Genomic DNA, 16,370 nt, shown 5'->3' with positions numbered 1-16,370 from the left:
TAATTATTCATATTACATTGTATCCTACAATAGCTTAGGCCCGAATCAGATATAACTATATGTGGGTTGGCTAGGCAAAAATATGACCTAACTATATGCAGATGGTGGTAGAGACTGTCTGATTAGGCAAAAATATGACCAAACAATCCGTGGAGACTGTATTGGCTGCTGTCAACAGTACAATCGAGACCCCAGGACAAGTCAAGAAGACCAGCAGTGGCGCTCCTGGAATAACCGAGGAGGACATCATAAAATGTTCCAATGTGTATTTTTTTTTCCTCCCTTGCCATCCATGAATATCTCTGCACACAGGTTCATATGGAAAACTGGTGAAGAGATTACGTTTGAAGACTACTTTTGCAAAAATAAAACCTAACTATGATCGGATTTGACATCCTTGATTACTAGAGCGGAGCATGCTGTCAATTCACTTTTACATCGAGCCTAGAGCGGAGCATGCGTTTGACTTACATAATACGAGGCATTACCAAATGCTTCAGTCTTGACTCTATATAGCAACAAATCCATCAAGGTGATTTTATAACTGGGGATCCTAGTGCCCGTAAAACAAGTAAGACTGTGTATAATGACAAGATCACGTGCTGCTACCTCCACAAGAAGCAGTATGACCTTGATATCAGTGATTTGCTGCAACTCTTGATTGTCCGCCACATCAAGACTGAGTATGCTGAATTACTAAACTGCATGACAATGTAAGAGGATGAGAACAGAATACAGGACAGAAGAGAATTCGGTGTGGGAAAACGAATATGGAAGTAACACCGAACCCAACTTGGGATCCAACAGTCGTCACTCCGCCTGTTAACACAGAATGTTAACGTCCCTGGGGAACAGATGTGAATCCACCCAGATCCCATGGATCTGACATTAACCTCACTCAATTACTTACGGACTAATATTTCTCGTTAAATTTTATGTGAAAGTCTCCCCACAACAAAACAATTACCATTTTACTATGTAACCCAACAGCTTGTCAAGGACAAGTTTGAATTCTTTCTACGAGTCGTCTGTAACCTTGTTAGTATCATTAGGTTTGGAAAAAGCAACAGTTGCATTGTTTCTTGATATTATACTCTCAGAAATTTCTCAATCTATAATTAGCTCCAAAGATTCTGCCTGACTGCACATTTATAATGTCAGAGTTGACTATTTTCACTTTGAAATTTTGTTCTACATTGTTTCCTCGTGAACTGACAGTTCGTGCATTAACAACTCGTGGCATTTGCGGTTGAATAATCGACCGTGTACTAACACCTGGAATTTTTTATTGAATAATAGGGATCAGTTTATCCTGTCTTTCAATATGTGTAGCCTTTGTTTCACTGCATCAAACGTAAAATTACATACATTTTGAAATGATCGTAATTTTTCATTAAATTTAGTATCTATATTGTCACAGTTGTCTTCAATATCAAAGTCTAATTTCTGGGTCAGCTGCTGAAATTGATCATCCTGCTTTTGGTTAAAGTCGATAAACATTTGATTTATTTGTACAGTTAAAGAATTACTTAATTCATTCTTTAAATCTGATCGTAAATTTTCCACTTTATCATTTAAGACCTCAAATATGGAATTTAAAGCGTCACCCTGTGCTTCTGGTTTTCACTTACAGTTGTACTTATTTCATTTCTCAAGGAGTCAATTTGAACAGTTGCAGCTACACTTTGTCCCTCTATTTTTTTCCCTTAATGAAGTATTATGCGCATTTAGTTCTTGTCTTAAGAAGAAATTTGGGCAGTTATTAAATTTGCTAATTTAGTCCAATCTGGGATCTGTCTATTAATTCATATGGCCATGCCTGGTTCAGAAGTTTCTGTAGGTTGTTGTTCCTGCTCCATATTTTTATTCTTTTTTGACCTTGTGATCATTAAAAGAAATCACCTCTGTGAATAATGACCACACTACTTTACATTCAAATACACTCCTGGAAATGGAAAAAAGAACACATTGACACCGGTGTGTCAGACCCACCATACTTGCTCCGGACACTGCGAGAGGGCTGTACAAGCAATGATCACACGCACGGCACAGCGGACACACCAGGAACCGCGGTGTTGGCCGTCGAATGGCGCTAGCTGCGCAGCATTCGTGCACCGCCGCCGTCAGTGTCAGCCAGTTTGCCGTGGCATACGGAGCTCCATCGCAGTCTTTAACACTGGTAGCATGCCGCGACAGCGTGGACGTGAACCGTATGTGCAGTTGACAGACTTTGAGCGAGGGCGTATAGTGGGCATGCGGGAGGCTGGGTGGACGTACCGCCGAATTGCTCAACACGTGGGGCGTGAGGTCTCCACAGTACATCGATGTTTTTGCCAGTGGTCGGCGGAAGGTGCACGTGCCCGTCGACCTGGGACTGGACCGCAGCGACGCACGGATGCACGCCAAGACCGTAGGATCCTACGCAGTGCCGTAGGGGGCCGCACCGCCACTTCCCAGCAAATTAGGGACACTGTTGCTCCTGGGGTATCGGCGAGGACCATTCGCAACCGTCTCCATGAAGCTGGGCTACTGTCCCGCACACCGTTAGGCCGTCTTCCGCTCACGCCCCAACATCGTGCAGCCCGCCTCCAGTGGTGTCGCGACAGGCGTGAATGGAGGGACGAATGGAGACGTGTTGTCTTCAGCGATGAGAGTCGCTTCTGCCATGGTGCCAATGATGGTCGTATGCGTGTTTGGCGCCGTGCAGGTGAGCGCCACAATCAGGACTGCATACGACCGAGGCACACAGGGCCAACACCCGGCATCATGGTGTGGGGAGCGATCTCCTACACTGGCCGTACACCACTGGTGATTGTCGAGGGGACACTGAATAGTGCACGGTACATCCAAACCGTCATCGAAACCATCGTTCTACCATTCGTAGACCGGCAAGGGAACTTGCTGTTCCAACAGGACAATGCACGTCCGCATGTATCCCGTGCCACCCAACGTGCTCTAGAAGGTGTAAGTGAACTACCCTGGCCAGCAAGATCTCCGGATCTGTCCCCCATTGAGCATGTTTGGGACTGGATGAAGCGTCGTCTCACGCGGTCTGCACGTCCAGCACGAACGCTGGTCCAACTGAGGCGCCAGGTGGAAATGGCATGGCAAGCCGTTCCACAGGACTACATCCAGCATCTCTACGATCATCTCCATGGGAGAATAGCAGCCTGCATTGCTGCGAAAGGTGGATATACACTGTACTAGTGCCGACATTGTGCATGCTCTGTTGCCTGTGTCTATGTGCCTGTGGTTCTGTCAGTGTGATCATGTGATGTATCTGACCCCAGGAATGTGTCAATAAAGTTTCTCCTTCCTGGGACAATGAATTCACGGTGTTCTTATTTCAATTTCCAGGAGTGTAGTTATTGTCTTTAGCTCACCCAGCATGGAGTTCTAAGCTGCATCAGTTAGGTGTAGAATGGGCACCGGTGAATAGCACGGGAGGCGGTAGTGCCAAATGTTGGTCGCGGCGTCGGTGGGCGTGAAGTCAGCAATTCAAATGGCAATGTCTGTTCCACTTCCTCCCTTATGACCTCTTGAAGTGTCTCAAGTTCCTTTCTCCATCACAGACATCAATACGGTGTTTGGAAGCTGTTCAAACTTCTTGCATGTAATTCTTTTTTGATGCATTGTCTTGATATACTGGGACCATTTTATGAAATCGTCTGCTGTCAAAACCTCCTTCAGGAGTAGGGCTTGATACATGTCCTCAGCTACATCCTGCAACCTTGTCCGCCGCTCGTGGTCTAGCGGTAGCGTTCTCGCTTCCCGAGCACGGGGTCCCGGGTTCGATTCTCGGCGGGGTCAGGGATTTTCACCTGCCTCGAGATGACTGGGTGTTTGTGTTGTCCTCATCATTTCATCATCATCCAGGAAAGTGGCGAAATTGGACTGAGCAAAGACTGGGTAATTGTACGGGTGCTGATAACCACGCAGTTGAGCGCCCCACAAACCAAACATCATCATCATCATCCTGCAACCTTATCTTCCTCCTTCATTCTACGATTCACTATTTTACACAGCTTCAAGACGTCTTGAATGCAGGATGCTGTAGTTTCTCCTGGATGCTGTGCCCTGCACTTTAATTTATCTTCAGCCTTGCACTTCTGTCGTCGTGTGTCGCCGAAATACTTGCGCAGTTCCGCCTGGAATACTTCCCAGCTTGTGAATATCTCCTCGTTGTTCTTGTACCATTGCGTGACAGTGCCCCCCCAAGTAGAAAAATACGTTAGCCAAACACACAGTGTCATCCCATTTGTTAAATTTGGCTACATGCTCGTATACCTTCAGCCACTCGTTTGGATCTTGGCCATCGTCAGCAGAGAACCCGGAAGGATGTCTCATGTGGTGGCACACAGTTGCTGTTATTGTAATGTCCTCTTCTTCTTCTGTGTCCAATAGATTGCGATCTGTAAACGGCGGCTGGGTCGTGGCCTGATGGAAGCCACTGTGTTGTCGATAATATGTGCTATCACAAGTTACAATACCTAGTGTCTCCACCAGAATAATGTCATGTAGAAGAAGGTGTAATTAGATGAATGACAAACACTAACTTCACTTAATGAAGGTTTATTCAGCACTTGCACATACAAGAGTATGAAGCAAACTGCCTCCGGCCAGAACACATATGGTATATATACAGTTACAGAACATTCCAGTACAATGATTCTTGACATTTGTGGACACTTCTAGAATGTACTTTAACTGAATATAGAAATTAAAAGTTTTCAGGTCAGCTGAGTTTCGAACTCATGACCCTCCACACAACAGTGTAGCATGGTGGCTGTGCTACTCAGCATATTCTGTGACAATATCGTGAGTAGCATTGTATTGTTAGCTGTAAACTCTGCTGTGCTTTATCAGAAACTTTGGCCACAGTATCCTCGTTCACAACTAATGGTCCCAAAATTTCATTATATATTTATGTGAAAAAAATATATTTGCAAAGATTTTTGTAATTTATCAGTGTTTTGCATAACCTATTTTGTAATAAATCAGTGTTTGTGTTGCTACTGCAAATAAGTAACATATGTCACATTATTTTAAGAAGTGTGTTTTGTTTGCATTTATCATAAATTAACAATACTGTCGAATTTTCTTTGTGGCCGTAACCTGAAATACACTTCAGAGAAACAGTAAAACTTATACTAAGTTTTCTGTTATCGTAATAGATTGCTCGTTTTTGGTTATAAGTCACTTAAGTTCCAAAAGGCTGTCGCAGATAGGCACAACAAAAAGACTGTCACAAAATAAGCTTTCAACCAACAAGGCCTTTATCAAAAATGATGACAACACACACACACACACACACACACACACACACACACACACACACACACACACACGCCTGCATGCGTGCAGTCTTGGCAGCTGAAGCCAGACTATGAGCAGCAGCAGTCCATAATGGGAGAGGCAACTGGGTTGGGTAAGGAGACAGTTGGGGTGGGGATGGGGAGGGATAGGAGGGTAGGGGTGGGGGACAGTGAAGTGCTGAAGTGCATGCAGGGATGAAGTGGAGAAGGGTAGGGCAACTAGGTGCAGTTGGGAGGTTAGACAGTGTGTCAGTAAGGGGGCGTAGTGGAAAAGGAGAGAAGTAAAAAGACTGGGTGTATTGGTGGAATAGAGGGCTGTGTAGAGCTGGAATGGGAACAGGGAAGGGGCTAGATGGGTGAGGCCAGGAGGGTTATGGGAACATAGGCTATATTGTATGGAGAGTTCGCACATGCGCAATTCAGAAAAGCTGGTGTTAGTGGGAAGGATCCATATGGGACAGGCTGTGAAACAGTCATTGCAATGAAGAATGTCGTACTGGGCAGTGTACTCAGCAACAGAGTTCTCCAGTTGTTTCTTGGCCATAGTTTATCAGTGGCATATTCATGCAGACAGACAGCTTGTTGGTTGTCGTGCCTTTGATGGGATATGTGATGTTTGTGACTGGGACTGTAGTAGATGGCGGTGGGAGGATGTATGGGACAGGTCATGCATCTAGGTCCATTACAATGATATGAGTCATGAGGTAAGGGTTGGAAGCACAGATTGTGTAGGGATGAGCAAGTATATTGTGTAGGTTCAGTGGATGACGTAATACCACTGAGAGAGGAGTGGGAAGGATAGCGGGCAGGACATTTCTCATTTCAGGGCATGACCAGAGGTAATCGAATCCCTGGTGAAGTATGTAATTCAGTTGCGCCATTCCTGGGAGGTACTGAGTTATGAGGGGAATGCTCCTCTGTGGCCAGATGGTGACACTTTATGAGGTGGTGGGTGACTGGAAAGATAAGGCACGGAAGATTTGGTTTTTTATGAGGTTGGGAGGATAATTACAGTCTGTGCAGGCCTCAGTGAGACCCTCAGTATATTTCCTGATGGACCACTCGTCACTGCAGATGTGATGACCAAGGGTGGCTAAGCTGTGTGGAAGGGACTTCAGAGTATGGAACGAGTGGCAGCTGTCAAAGTGGAGGTATTGCTGGTTGTTAGTAGGTTTGATATGGACTGAGGTACTGATGTAGCCATCTTTGAGATGGTGGTCAACATGTAAGAAGGTGTCTTGTTGGGTTGAGTAGGAGCAAGGGAAGCAAATGGGTGAGAAGGCGTTGAGATTCTGGAGGAATGTAGATAGGGTGTCCTCACTGTTGATCCATATTGCAAAGATGCCATCAGTGAATCTAAGCCAGGTGAGGGGTTTAGAATTCTGGGTGTTTAGGAAAGATTCTTCTAGATGGCCCATGAATAAGTCAGTGTAGGATGGCACTGTGGAGGTGCCCACAGCCATACCCCTGATTTGTTTGTAGGTAATGCTTTCAAAGGAGAAGTAATTGTGGGTGAGGATATAGTGGGTTATGGTGACTAGGAAGGAGGTTGTTGGTTTGGAATCCTTTGTGCCTTGGGAAAGATAGTGTTCAATAGCTGTAAGGGCTTGGGCATTAGGGATGTTAATGTAAAGGGAGGTGACATCAGTAGTGATGAGCAGGGCAACATGTTTAAGGAACAGGAATTGTGGTGAGTTGGTGGAGGAAATCATTGGTATCTTTTATATAGGAGAGTAGGTTCTGCGTAATAGGCTGAAGGTATTGTCCACAATGGTTTGTCCTGGGTGGTTGGGTTTATAGACTTTAGGAAGCTTGTAGAAGGTAGGAGTTCAGGGAGTGGTTAGGCCCTCTTTTAACTATAATCCATCACAGATTCCTTGAACAAAAAGCAGTGCCCATTAACTAGAAGAAAGTGCTGTCCACACTTGTCTACAAGATGGGGTTGCGGAAGTGTTTGCAAAACTAATGTCCAATAACTGTGACAACCATTTCATGTAGAATCTTAGAACATATTCTGAGCTCACACAATGAGGTATCTCAAACAGAACGACATCTGCCTTGCCAAGCAGCATGTATTTTGAAAGCAAAGATCATGTGAAAGCCAACTTGTACTTTTCTCACATGACATACTGAAAGCCACAGATCAAGACAGTGAGATAGATGCAGTATTTCTCATTTCTAAAAAGCATTTGACTGAGTGTTACACCTACACCTCTTATGAAAAGTATGATTGTATGGGATATCAGATGAGATTTATTCCTGGACTGATAATTTCTTGATAGAGGTATGAGGCATGTTATCATGGATGGAGAGTCATCTAAAGAGGTAGAAAAACCTTCGGGATTACCCCAATGGAGTGTGTTGGGTCCCTTACTGTTTATTAGGTGTATTAATGATCTTGCAGACAATGTTATTAGTAACCTCAGCCCTCTCGCAGATGATTCAGTTATCTACAATGAAGAACAGTCTGAACAAAGCTGTAAAAATATTTAGCCAGACCTTAGTATAAGATTTCAAAGTAGTGCAAGAATTGGGAACTAGCTTTAACTGTTCAGGAAGGTAAAATTTTGCACTTATGAAAAGAAAAGAAAAGAAAAAAAACAATATTGTGACCTGTGAATATAATATCAGTGAATCACAGTTCATATTGGCAAGCTCCTACGAATACCTGGGCATAACAATAGGGACATGAAATGTGATGATCACCTAGGGTGAGTCATGGGTAAATCAGGTGCAGGTTTTGGTTTATTGTTGGAATACAACAGACCACAAATTGTCACAGGTTTGTTTGACCCATGGGAGAGTGTCACAGAAATGATAAAAGAACTAAACTGGCAGACCATTGAATAGACCAAATCTATCCTGAGAAAATCTACTAGCAAAGTTTAAAGAATTGGTTTTAAATGATGTGACCCCCTACGTATCACTCGTGTAGGAATTGTGAGGACAAGAAATGGGTTAGGAAAAAGACCTAATAACTGGTACTGTGGGACACACACCCTGCCATGCCACGTCCTTCATAGTGGTTCAAAGAATATAGATGTACATAGTCTTGAGTACATAGTCCATCAAAAGGCCTAAAATTTAACCTAGCAGTTTTTCAAGTGGTTATGTGAAAGTAAGCATTCAAGAGCTAATGTCTTTGAAGAGTCCTGGGTGCACTAGCGATATGCATCATGTATGTGTAACCCATCTGTGAAAATTCGTACCTAGCCATGGTATTTGCTAATACCTCTTTATAACGAATGTGTGTGAGAGTTGCTAATCAGTCGAGTCACAGTATGTTTTAAGCTTTTATAATAGTTTTTGCTAGTGGCAATCCTTTACATGAATGACGCCATGTTTCAAGCCAGTTAAGAAGGGACTGTGGCTGCCTATCAAAGGTGTAACATTTTAGACTGAGACAGCCAGTTGCTTTCTACATCCTGAATCGATACTGTGAAACATTTATTTAGTGTTGTTCCAGTAACCTGAGATATGAACAGTTTTCCCAAGTGCACTGCTGTTTGTGTTTTCATGCTGTTGCTCACTACTAGGACTTAGATTAAGTATTATTCTTTCCGCCACCAAAATTGTACTGTTCGAAGAATGAAGTGGGGAGAAATTGGAATTTTCACTATCTGTGTAATCAGTGTTGTACAACTGAACTAGTCATTACAACATTTAAAGTGATAATAAATGTGGAAGAGACCACTTAAAAGCATAGACTCTGTAGTGTCCATCAATTGAACAACATTTGAGAATTGTTTGCAGCTGTATTATCTACTCTTTGAAGAACTTTGCAGGAGTCAGCTGGACACACCAGGTAGGCAAACGTTCAAAACTGATGCTCTGTTTGGGTTGGTCTCTATTTCCCTAACATCATCTGAGACCAAAACAGATTGTGTTTTTTATAACAAAGCTGTTGCAGTGCGCTGAATTGATCATCAGTGACACCCAGTCAGCTAATAGAGCTTGACAGGTTACTCCTGCATCAAAAGAAAAATGTAAATGGTAGTAGGATGCATCCTTAAAAGGGATGAAGGAACTTTCAGAAGGTATGGAGAAAGTGTTAGAATTTATCACTGCAAATTTGAAATGTGTGGAACGTCATCGGAATGCAGTGTGTTTTGCATCTTAGCCAAATTTGCAGAAGATGTGCTGAAATGTCAAAAATTGCATTAACGTTCAGTTGTTGAATGATACAACACACTTAACACTGATAAAGGGGTTGTTAGATACGGAGACAAAATGAACACTGACCCACAGAAATGAGTGACCTGATGGGCCTACAGAATCGAAATTCAACTTGAAGTGAGTAATTGAAGAGCCCAGTGAGAAATGCCAGTTTTTTTTTAGAGAAAAGATACTAGACTACATTCAGGAGGACGACAGTTTAAATCCCGTCTGCCCACTCAGATTTAGGATTTCTGTTTTTACCCTGATCTATAAAGGGTAACCATGTGTTCCCTTTACAACCCCTAAAATAGCTCTAGACAACAATACCTTCAAAACCTTCATTGTACATATCACCTTTTGTTGTTGTTGTTGTTGGCAGTGGTGGTGGCCTTCAGTCTGAAAACTGGTTTGATGCAGCTCGTCATGCAAGTAAGCTTTGTAAGGTTCTTCGTAACTATGGCAACCTTCATCCATTTGAATCTGCTTATTGTAGTTAGGCCTAAGTCTCCCACTACAGGTTTTACCCCTCACACTCCTTACATTACCAAATTGACAATCCCTTGATGCCTCAGGATGTGTCCTATCAACAAATCCCGTCATTTAGTCCAATTTAATCACAAATTTCTTTTCACCCAAATTTGATTCAGTATTTCCTCATTAATTATCAGACCTACACGTTGAAGCGCGCCACCCACATTTGCTCAGAGACGCAGAAAGTGGGAAGTAGATTAGAGCAGAGCCAGCTACAGGCAAGCACATTTGTTATGCGTTACAATACACAAATACACAACACAGCCATCACACTTTGTGAAGCAAGCTGTCCAGGCGAATTGTGAAAATAACTGATCGTGCAACACCTAAGCAGAAGGCGGTAGCTTTTCCACACCAGCAACTGCAGAAGTGTTTAGTATACGTGCTGCAACGCATAGCAAAGCCCAAGCAAGTACAGCCAGCAAGTGTACAAATACCTAGCCACTTTTAACTTATATAATGTTCTGTTAGTATCAAGGCGCTATCACCACAGGACTGTGACTCTTAGGACGCCATCCAGAATGCTATATGGTCCTATAAGGGGTCTGCAGTTCAACCCCGCGTCAAGTCAGCCTGCCCTGTGACACGAGATACGGAGCCACCCAGGGCCAACTGAACTTTGGGACACAATGCACCAACAACTGTGCTTATGCAGTGAGTCATGGTTGCTGCATCACCGATTACTGCCAGCTGGGCAGCAATGGAGACATAAACTGAGCTTCATCCGTCGCCGCCTTAGTTGACAAGTACAGGACATCACTGACAAGCAGTGGCATTATGTCACCCCTTGGCCATGCTGGACTCTGTCAGCATTGCTGGACATCACATGCACTTACGCAGGAGGCAGTTGGATGCCTCAACCGGTCTGCCCCAGCTTGTAATGAATCACATTGGGTAGCCATAATACAGGAATTTGAAAAGCACAAAATAATGTCTCTGGGTCAATGCTTCTTCACCATATAATTTTCAACATTTGTCTATAGTCTACATTTCCTGTCTGAACTGCTTAATGTCCACATTTGACTTCTTTACAATGCTATGATCCTCAGAGAAGACTTCCTAACACTTAGATTTACGTTTGATGTTAACAAATTTTTCTACTTAGAAAACACTTTCCTCGCTATAACAAATATCTCCTATACTTCTGTCATTGCCATTTATTTTGCTTCTCAGATAGTAATACCTCTTTACTACTTTTAATGTCTCATTTCCTAATCTAATTCCATCATCATCTGTTATAATTTGACTACATTCCATTACTGTTATTGTACTTTTGATGAAATTCATGTTGTTTTCAAGACACTTGTCTGCTCCGTACAGCTGCTCTCTGCCTCCTTTGCCATCTCTGGCAGAATCAAATCATCAGCAAACATCGCACTTGACTATTTCTCATTTGTGGTGATTTTAACACAAATGATGAACAAGAGCTAGAGTCAAGGGGCTATTGCAATCATCAGTCCTTCAATATTCTCCCAAACTCTCACTGACAGTTCTCTGTGGTAAGTCAGTTGGACAATAAATGACAAGAATGTGTCAAAATTGCATTACAGATATGATCCGTAAAGCTGGCCATGCATTGCTCCCAGGTAGAGTGAGGAATGCCACCTGTAACTGGGCATATGGCTCTTTGACATTTAAAAGGCTGACCAACTTCAGAAAACTCAGTGCCTTTGAGACAGTGGGAGCCAAATGCTGCAAAATTATAAAGGATAGGAGAAAGGACTTCTGTTGGGAATTCTTGAAATCGTTAAATAATCACAAAAATTTATCGGAGTGTGGAATGTTAGATCCTTAATCGGGCAGGTGGGTTAGAAAATTTAAAATTGGGTATGAGATAGGTTGGAGTTGTAGTGGGACTTAGTGAAGTTCGGTGTCAGGAGGAATTGGACTTCTGGTCTGGCCAGTACAGGACTATAAATATAAAATCAAATAGGGATTATGCAGGATTGGGTTTAAAAATGAATAAGAAGTTACTGTGAACTGCATAGTAAAAGCATTATCATAGCCAAGACAGACACGAATCCCACAAGCCTATATGCCAACCAGCTCCACAGATGATGATGAGACTGAAGTAATGTACGATGAGATAAAAGAAGTTATTCAGACAGTTAAGGGAGATGAAAATTTAATTGTGATGGGGAACTAGAATTTTGCACAGAGCACACTTTAATTACCACTAACACTTGGTTTAAGGCTCATGAACTGAAAATCACAGCAGCAACAATAATGGGAGACCATCAGGAGGGTTTCTGGATGTGTGTACCCGGGGGTGGGGGTGTCACTTCCTAGAGTAATGAGGAATAGTGGTCTCTGGACAAAACCTGATACGGGTACATAATACAGAGATAAGAAATTTTGCAGTAGTGATTGCCACCAGCTGGGATCACTAGAGTGACATTACTGAGAGTGGCATTTGGAACTTTGGTTTTATTACTGAAGTATATACAATTACATCTTTTCCATGGGGGAACTGTATTGTTTATAACTGATCATGACAAAATTCATCAAGTTGCCTTACAGTAAGCTTAAGAAATCCTCACTAGAGCACTGCATCTGCTTGGTGAACCCACGTGAGTGGTATTTGTTCCACATAACTAGCTTTGCATGTGTGTAGAAGCATGCTGTCAATAGTTGCCTCACTTGTCATAATGCGAGTGAGATCCCACCAAGTGTGGGCCAACTGGCAAGTGACTCTTCCATCTGTGTAAGGAAAGAAAACATAGAGGCTATACGGCGTTGTCACAAAGCACTGGCACTGATGGGCCTGTCAGGCACTGGAAAGCATTTAGAATGAGAATTTCTTTTAAGCTGTTGATTTTCTATTATTTAAATAATGAAAACTGCACCAGTTACTTATTTTTTGCTGCTTAGCACAACGAGTTCTGAGAATTTATTCTCATTTTCAAGTGTGTTTGTTTACATGAATATATTTGGTGATGTCTGCATGTGTGCTCTTCTGCCTCTATTGTGTCTTTTCGAAGTTAGATTGCAATTGGAAAATCAGACAAATGTTAGAAACAGTATTTTTGTTTGTCTACTTACAGATATTTTGCCGCCTTCATTATGCATAATATCACACACATGCAAATCACAACTTACCCTGTTTGTTTACAGAATATGCTACAAAGATATTCTGACACTATAGCTTCACAAAGAGTTTGTACACAGTCAAGAGTTGTTGCAGTGTTTTGCATTACATTATGTGTGTGTATAGATAAGTTGTAAAAAATAAATTCTCAAAACACATTATTCTAAGCAGCAAAAAATAAGTAACTGGTGCAGTTTTCATTATTTAAATCATGAGTGACACAGTTGCAGGCTTTCCCAAAACATATAATATGATGAAAGAATTTATGTTTATTTTCCGTTTTCTAGGAAGAAAGTGTGTACTGTACATCTGAGATTCATGAAGTATTACCACAGTGACAGATTATGATTATGTATAATGAAAATCAAAGCGATAATCGAATATTGAATGTTAATGAAGATAATTGATTTAGCTGCGGAACTATAAATTTGAGTGAATCAATAGCTGATAAAATAATATTTGCATCCAGTGTGCAGCTGCAATGGACTGACAATGAGATATATTTTGAATAGAACAAATGAATGAGATTTATATTGATGAACATTACTTGTTGTTGTTGTTGTTGTTGTTGTTGTGGTCTTCAGTCCTGAGACTGGTTTGATGCAGCTCTCCACGCTACTCTATGCTGTGGAAGCCTCTTCATCTCCCAGTACTTACTGCAACCTACATCCTTCTGAATCTGCTTAGTGTATTCATCTCTTGGTCTCCCTCTACAATTTTTACCCTCCACGCTGCCCTCAAGTGCTAAATTTGTGATCCCTTGATGCCTCAGAACATGTCCTACCGACCGGTCCTTTCTTCTTGTCAAGTTGTGCCATAAACTCCTCTTCTCCCCAGTTCTATTCAATACCTCCTGATTAGTTATGTGATCTACCCATCTAATCTTCAGCATTCTTCTGTAACACCACATTTCGAAAGCTTCTATTCTCTTCTTGTCCAAACTATTTATCGTCCATGTTTCACTTCCATACATGGCTACACTCCATACAAATACTTTTCAGAAACGACTTCCTGACACTTAAATCTGTACTCAATGTTAACAAATTTCTGTTCTTCAGAAACGCTTTCTTTGCCATTGCCAGTCGACATTTTATATCCTCTCTACTTCGGCCATCATCAGTTATTTTTCTCCCCAGATGGTGTCTCATTTCCTAATCTAATTCCCACAGCATCACCCGACTTAATTCGACTACATTCCATTATCCTCATTTTGCTTTTGTTGATGTTCATCTTATATCCTCCTTTCAAGACACTGTCCATTCCGTTCAACTTCTCTTCCAAGTCCTTTGCTGTCTCTGACAGAATTACAATGTCATCGGTGAACCTCAAAGTTTTTATTTCTTCTCCATGAATTTTAATACCTACTCTGAATTTTTCTTTTGTTTCCTTTACTGCTTGCTCAATATACAGATTGAATATCATTGGGGAGAGGCTACAACCCTGTCTCACTCCCGTCCCAACTGCTGCTTCCCTTTCATGTCCCTCGACTCTTATAACTGCCATCTGGTTTCTGTACAAATTGTAAATAGCCTTTCACTCCCTGTATTTTACCCCTGCCACCTTTAGAATTTGAAAGAGAGTATTCCAGTCAACATTGTCAAAAGCTTTCTCTATGTCTACAAATGCAAGAAATGTAGGTTTGCCTTTCCTTAATCTTCTTTCCAAGATAAGTCGTAGGGTCGGTATTGCCTTACATGTTCCAATATTTCTACGGAATCCAAACTGATCTTTCCCAAGGTTGGCTTCTACTAGTTTTTCCATTCGTCTGTAAAGAATTCGCATTAATATTTTGCAGCTATGGCTTATTAAACTGACTGTTCGGTAATTTTCACATCTGTCAACACCTGCTTTCTTTGGGATTGGAATTATTATATTCTTCTTGAAGTCTGAGGGTATTTCGCCTGTTTCATACATCTTGCTCACCAGATGGTAGAGTTTTGTCAGGACTGGCTCTCCCAAGGCCATCAGTAGTTCCAATGGAATGTTGTCTACTCCCGGGGCCTTGTTTCGACTCAGGTCTTTCAGTGCTCTGTCAAACTCTTCACGCAGTATCGTATCTCCCATTTCATCTTCATCTACATCCTCTTCCATTTCCATAATATTGTCCTCAAGTACATCGCCCTTGTATAGACCCTCTATATACTCCTTCCACCTTTCTGCTTTCCCTTCTTTGCTTAGAACTGGGCTTCCATCTGAGCTCTTGATATTCATACAAGTGGTTCTCTTTTCTCCAAAGGTCTCTTTAATTTTCCTGTAGGCAGTATCTATCTTACCGCTAGTGAGATAAGCCTCTACATCCTTACATTTGTCCTCTAGCCATCCCTGCTTAGCCATTTTGCACTTCCTGTTGATCTCATTTTTGAGACATTTGTATTCCTTTTTGCCTGCTTCATTTACTGCATTTTTATATTTTCTCCTTTCATCAGTTAAATTCAATATATTCTTCTGTTACCCAAGGATTTCTACTATCCCTCGTCTTTTTGCCTACTTGATCCTCTGCTGCCTTCACTACTTCATCCCTCAGAGCTACCCATTCTTCTTCTAGTGTATTTTTTCCCCCCATTTCTGTCAATTGTTCCCGTATGCTCTCCCTGAAACTCTGTACAACCTCTGGTTTTATCAGTTTGTCCAGGTCCCATCTCCTTAAATTCCCACCTTTTTGCAGTTTCTTCAGTTTTAATCTACAGCTCATAACCAATAGATTGTGGTTTGAGTCCACATTTGCCTCTGGAAATGTCTTACAATTTACAGTACTATTAATTATTAATTGTCAACTTTGTTTATAATTACAAAAGACTTTGACTCCAGTTACTCAGTAGGCCCTTGTGTCTAAGTCAAGCAAATGAACTAAAAGGACTCATTATAGTCTATAAAGCTAACTTCACTGACCAGAAAGAGGAAGTAAGTGCAAGGTGTAGTGGTGCAGGAAGTGCACTGCACATGGAGATGCTGCAATTCCACAGTCTCTTTCCAAGTGAGTGCTAGCACATGACATCTATGTGGTCATGGACAGTGCTCACTCACCTGGGTCATAAAGAAAGGCAGTATTATTCACCTTCAGCATCTACTGTGAACCTGTGCAAAATTTATTCATGCTCTCACACACACTGCAGCAGTGTGCAGACCTCTCGGATTGGCCATACACTTGCGTACCTTTACTACACACCCTGTCAAATGTCATTGGGCAGAGGACATTTTCCTGACACATGGATGGATGCTGTCCTAACACCACTACAGACACCAGCAAAGGATTATACTCAAGTAGATATCATATTATT

The sequence above is a fragment of the Schistocerca cancellata genome, chromosome 2 (genome assembly GCF_023864275.1).
Source record: "Schistocerca cancellata isolate TAMUIC-IGC-003103 chromosome 2, iqSchCanc2.1, whole genome shotgun sequence".
Taxonomy (NCBI): Eukaryota; Metazoa; Arthropoda; class Insecta; order Orthoptera; family Acrididae; genus Schistocerca; species Schistocerca cancellata.
This window is presented reverse-complemented; position numbering follows the sequence as displayed.